The sequence below is a fragment of the Amblyomma maculatum genome, chromosome 10 (genome assembly GCF_055883805.1).
Source record: "Amblyomma maculatum isolate TAMU_Amacu chromosome 10, ASM5588380v1, whole genome shotgun sequence".
Taxonomy (NCBI): Eukaryota; Metazoa; Arthropoda; class Arachnida; order Ixodida; family Ixodidae; genus Amblyomma; species Amblyomma maculatum.
In genome coordinates this window covers 147,092,101-147,098,503 of record NC_139353.1, presented here as the reverse complement: position 1 = coordinate 147,098,503, position 6,403 = coordinate 147,092,101, and positions in this window count along the sequence as shown.

The following is a 6,403-nucleotide window of genomic DNA, read 5'->3' as shown; positions in this document are numbered from 1 at the left end:
ATCCATTCACTGATTTATCTAGATGTTTCCCTGCCTAATTTAAATTACGCATTTCCGAATCCAGCTGGCATTCCTAATTTGACGAGCGCTATCCTAGGTTGCTGATATAGCCGCAGCTGAGTTGAATAATTCTTTTGAAGGCACAAGTTACTCCAATAAGGAATTTACCTAACTAAATTCCAAACCGTTCGATTGCGTATGGCCTTGATATAACCAGGTTATAATAGGCGCTCACTGGTATACCCAAACATCCTGAAACTAGACACATTTTCGAAGACAATGACCTAAGAGAACCACTAGCTGAGAGGAAAAGAGAGGACAGTAGCGGCACAAAACACTGCTCGGATCTGCATGATATATAAATGATGCTGCAGAATACATCTTAGGGGATGTCATTTCAATAGGCTCATGGACAATAAGGTCAATGAAAATATTTGGAAACAATCATGCTTCAATATAAAAGGAATGAGGAAGAGGCAGCAATATCTTTAGCTGATAACGATAAAAAATTATCATTTAACGTGCATGTCGTCTCACAGACTCGCTGCTGTTTATGAGCCCCCTTTTTCTGCTTCGGTCTTCTGCTTCTTTTTGTGAGGCCAGAAAGTTCTACATTGTTGGGGCCGTTCCACGCAGCAGACGTTGTATGAAGGTGAAGTTACGACAAAACCTAAGGTTCAGTTTCCATGAATGTGAAGGCGTGCATTGAAGAGATGTGTGTTTACACTCCCAATCGTGAGGTCCGAAGCTAGGATTTCAAGCGTGCCAGCCTAAATGATGCCTTATGATTTCTATCAGAAAAGCGTTCGTGTTTTTTTTTCTTTACAGTTGAACTTTATTTAATGTGGCACTAGATCGGAAGGAAAATTACTGAAATGAAAGCATGAACTGAATTTTTGTCTTCATACTACAGGTGATCGTTCACAAAAGCTATAAAATTAGAATTCAGCAAGCCTTCTGTGTCGCCTAAGTGCAACCACTTGTTCCTTTCACCAGAGCACACATATTAAAAACGAATCTCGCGTTCAACGCAGCCGGCTATATTTCATAAGATGTGGATGCTAAACTTTGTCGGGCGATGTCCTTTCTTAAATTTATGTGCAGAATCCATGAGGTTCTAATTCAAAGTGAACCACTGAAGACTTCCACTGTGAATTTGCTTTCCGCTATATTGGAGGGGATCGAGGAATATATGCTTGATCGCTGAAAGTCAATTACTGTCCAAACTAACTCCACAGTCATTCTAAAACAGCGCAAAAGAACAGGGACGAGAGAACGAAACGTACAACAGAGAACGAAACGTACAACACGAGCGCCGCGTGTTGTAAGTTTCGTTCTCTCGTCCATGTTCTTTTGCGCTGTTTTAGAGTGTATACATACCAACTCGCCCAGGCTTCTATTTTGGCAGATTTCATTTCTCGTACAAAGGGCCCTTTTCCATGCAGCGCTCGTGTTGTACGTTTCGTTCTCTCGTCCCTGTTCTTTTGCACTGTTTTAGAATGTATACATACAAACTCGCCCAGGCTTCTATTTTGGCAGATTTCATTTCTCGTACAAAGGGCCCTTTTCCATGCAGCGCTCGTGTTGTACGTTTCGTTCTCTCGTCCGTGTTCTTTTGCGCTGTTTTAGAATGTATACATACCAACTCGCCCAGGCTTCTATTTTGGCAGATATCATTTCTCGTACAAAGGGCCCTTTTCCATGCAGCGCTCGTGTTGTACGTTTCGTTCTCTCGTCCCTGTTCTTTTGCGCTGTTTTAGAATGTATACATACCAACTCGCCCAGGCTTCTATTTTGGCAGATTTCATTTCTCGTACAAAGGGCCCTTTTCCATGCAGCGCTCGTGTTGTACGTTTCGTTCTCTCGTCCCTGTTCTTTTGCGCTGTTTTAGAATGTATACATACGAACTCGCCCAGGCTTCTATTTTGGCAGATTTCATTTCTCGTACAAAGGGCCCTTTTCCATGCAGCGCTCGTGTTGTACGTTTCGTTCTCTCGTCCCTGTTCTTTTGCACTGTTTTAGAATGTATACATACCAACTCGCCCAGGCTTCTATTTTGGCAGATTTCATTTCTCGCACAAAGGGCCCTTTTCCATGCAGTGCTCGTGTTGTACGTTTCGTTCTCTCGTCCCTGTTCTTTTGCGCTGTTTAGAATGTATACATACCAACTCGCCCAGGCTTCTATTTTGGCAGATTTCATTTCTCGTACAAAGGGCCCTTTTCCATGCAGCGCTCGTGTTGTACGTTTCGTTCTCTCGTCCCTGTTCTTTTGCGCTGTTTTAGAATGTATACATACCAACTCGCCCAGGCTTCTATTTTGGCAGATTTCATTTCTCGTACAAAGGGCCCTTTTCCATGCAGCGCTCGTGTTGTACGTTTCGTTCTCTCGTCCCTGTTCTTTTGCGCTGTTTTAGAATGTATACATACCAACTCGCCCAGGCTTCTATTTTGGCAGATTTCATTTCTCGTACAAAGGGCCCTTTTCCATGCAGCGCTGGTGTTGTACGTTTCGTTCTCTCGTCCCTGTTCTTTTGCGCTGTTTTAGAATGTATACATACCAACTCGCCCAGGCTTCTATTTTGGCAGATTTCATTTCTCGTACAAAGGGCCCTTTTCCATGCAGCGCTCGTGTTGTACGTTTCGTTCTCTCGTCCCTGTTTTTTTGCGGTGTTTTAGAATGTATACATACCAACTCGCCCAGGCTTCTATTTTGGCAGATTTCATTTCTCGTACAAAGGGCCCTTTTCCATGCAGCGCTCGTGTTGTGCGTTTCGTTCTCTCGTCCCTGTTCTTTTGCGCTGTTTTAGAATGTATACATACCAACTCGCCCAGGCTTCTATTTTGGCAGATTTCATTTCTCGTACAAAGGGCCCTTTTCCATGCAGCGCTCGTGTTGTACGTTTCGTTCTCTCGTCCCTGTTCTTTTGCGCTGTTTTAGAATGTATACATACCAACTCGCCCAGGCTTCTATTTTGGCAGATTTCATTTCTCGTACAAAGGGCCCTTTTCCATGCAGCGCTCGTGTTGTACGTTTCGTTCTCTCGTCCCTGTTCTTTTGCGCTGTTTTAGAATCTATACATACCAACTCGCCCAGGCTTCTATTTTGGCAGATTTCATTTCTCGTACAAAGGGCCCTTTTCCATGCAGCGCTCGTGTTGTACGTTTCGTTCTCTCGTCCCTGTTCTTTTGCGCTGTTTTAGGATGTATACATACCAACTCGCCCAGGCTTCTATTTTGGCAGATTTAATTTCTCGTACAAAGGGCCCTTTTCCATGCAGCGCTCGTTTTGTACGTTTCGTTCTCTCGTCCCTGTTCTTTTGCGTTGTTTTAGAATGTATACATACCAACTCGCCCAGGCTTCTATTTTGGCATATTTCATTTCTCGTACAAAGGGCCCTTTTCCATGCAGCGCTCGTGTTGTACGTTTTGTTCTCTCATCCCTGTTCTTTTGCGCTGTTTTAGAATGTATACATACCAACTCGCCCAGGCTTCTATTTTGGCAGATTTCATTTCTCGTACAAAGGGCCCTTTTCCATGCAGCGCTCGTGTTGTACGTTTCGTTCTCTCGTCCCTGTTCTTTTGCGCTGTTTTAGAATGTATATATACCAACTCGCCCAGGCTTCTATTTTGGCAGATTTCATTTCTCGTACAAAGGACCCTTTTCCATGCAGCGCTCGTGTTGTACGTTTTGTTCTCTCGTCCCTGTTCTTTTGCGCTGTTTTAGAATGTATACATACCAACTCGCCCAGGCTTCTATTTTGGCAGATTTCATTTCTCGTACAAAGGGCCCTTTTCCATGCGAAGCTCGTGTTGTACGTTTCGTTCTCTCGTCCCTGTTCTTTTGCGCTGTTTTAGAATGTATACATACCAACTCGCCCAGGCTTCTATTTTGGCAGATTTCATTTCTCGTACAAAGGGCCCTTTTCCATGCAGCGCTCGTGTTGTACGTTTCGTTCTCTCGTCCATGTTCTTTTGCGCTGTTTTAGATTGTATACATACCAACTCGCCCAGGCTTCTATTTTGGCAGATTTCATTTCTCGTACAAATAGCCCTTTTTCATGCAGCGCTTGTGTTGTACGTTTCGTTCTCTCATCCCTGTTCTTTTGCGCTGTTTTAGAATGTATACATACCAACTCGCCCAGGCTTCTATTTTGGCAGATTTCATTTCTCGTACAAAGGGCCCTTTTCCATGCAGCGCTCGTGTTGTACGTTTCGTTCTCTCGTCCCTGTTCTTTTGCTCTGTTTTAGAATGTATACATACCAACTCGCCCAGGCTTCTATTTTGGCAGATTTCATTTCTCGTACAAAGGGCCCTTTTCCATGCAGCGCTCGTGTTGTACGTTTCGTTCTCTCGTCCCTGTTCTTTTGCGCTGTTTTAGAATGTATACATACCAACTCGCCCAGGCTTCTATTTTGGCAGATTGCATTTCTCGTACAAAGGGCCCTTTTCCATGCAGCGCTCGTGTTGTACGTTTCGTTCTCTCGTCCCTGTTTTTTTGCGCTGTTTTAGAATGTATACATACCAACTCGCCCAGGCTTCTATTTTGGCAGATTTCATTTCTCGTACAAAGGGCCCTTTTACATGCAGCGCTCGTGTTGTACGTTTCGTTCTCTCGTCCCTGTTCTTTTGCGCTGTTTTAGAATGTATACATACCAACTCGCCCAGGCTTCTATTTTGGCAGATTTCATTTCTCGTACAAAGGGCCCTTTTCCATGCAGCGCTCGTGTTGTACGTTTTGTTCTCTCATCCCTGTTCTTTTGCGCTGTTTTAGAATGTATACATACCAACTCGCCCAGGCTTCTATTTTGGCAGATTTCATTTCTCGTACAAAGGGCCCTTTTCCATGCAGCGCTCGTGTTGTACGTTTCGTTCTCTCGTCCCTGTTCTTTTGCGCTGTTTTAGAATGTATACATACCAACTCGCCCAGGCTTCTATTTTGGCAGATTTCATTTCTCGTACAAAGGGCCCTTTTCCATGCAGCGCTCGTGTTGTACGTTTTGTTCTCTCGTCCCTGTTCTTTTGCGCTGTTTTAGAATGTATACATACCAACTCGCCCAGGCTTCTATTTTGGCAGATTTCATTTCTCGTACAAAGGGCCCTTTTCCATGCAAAGCTCGTGTTGTACGTTTCGTTCTCTCGTCCCTGTTCTTTTGCGCTGTTTTAGAATGTATACATACCAACTCGCCCAGGCTTCTATTTTGGCAGATTTCATTTCTCGTACAAAGGGCCCTTTTCCATGCAGCGCTCGTGTTGTACGTTTCGTTCTCTCGTCCATGTTCTTTTGCGCTGTTTTAGAATGTATACATACCAACTTGCCCAGGCTTCTATTTTGGCAGATTTCATTTCTCGTACAAATAGCCCTTTTTCATGCAGCGCTTGTGTTGTACGTTTCGTTCTCTCGTCCCTGTTCTTTTGCGCTGTTTTAGAATGTATACATACCAACTCGCCCAGGCTTCTATTTTGGCAGATTTCATTTCTCGTACAAAGGGCCCTTTTCCATGCAGCGCTCGTGTTGTACGTTTCGTTCTCTCGTCCCTGTTCTTTTGCGCTGTTTTAGAATGTATACATACCAACTCGCCCAGGCTTCTATTTTGGCAGATTTCATTTCTCGTACAACGGGCCCTTTTCCATGCAGCGCTCGTGTTGTACGTTTCGTTCTCTCGTCCCTGTTCTTTTGCGCTGTTTTAGAATGTATACATACCAACTCGCCCAGGCTTCTATTTTGGCAGATTTCATTTCTCGTACAAAGGGCCCTTTTCCATGCAGCGCTCGTGTTGTACGTTTCGTTCCCTCGTCCCTGTTTTTTTGCGCTGTTTTAGAATGTATACATACCAACTCGCCCAGGCTTCTATTTTGGCAGATTTCATTTCTCGTACAAAGGGCCCTTTTACATGCAGCGCTCGTGTTGTACGTTTCGTTATCTCGTCCCTGTTCTTTTGCGCTGTTTTAGAATGTATACATACCAACTCGCCCAGGCTTCTATTTTGGCAGATTTCATTTCTCGTACAAAGGGCCCTTTTCCATGCAGCGCTCGTGTTGTACGTTTCGTTCTCTCGTCCCTGTTCTTTTGCGCTGTTTTAGAATGTATACATACCAACTCGCTCAGGCTTCTATTTTGGCAGATTTCATTTCTCGTTCAAAGGGCCCTTTTCAATGCAGCGCTCGTGTTGTACGTTTCGTTCTCTCGTCCCTGTTCTTTTGCGCTGTTTTAGAATCTATACATACCAACTCGCCCAGGCTTCTATTTTGGCAGATTTCATTTCTCGTACAAAGGGCCCTTTTCCATGCAGCGCTCGTGTTGTACGTTTCGTTCTCTCGTCCCTGTTCTTTTGCGCTGTTTTAGGATGTATACATGCCAACTCGCCCAGGCTTCTATTTTGGCAGATTTCATTTCTCGTACAA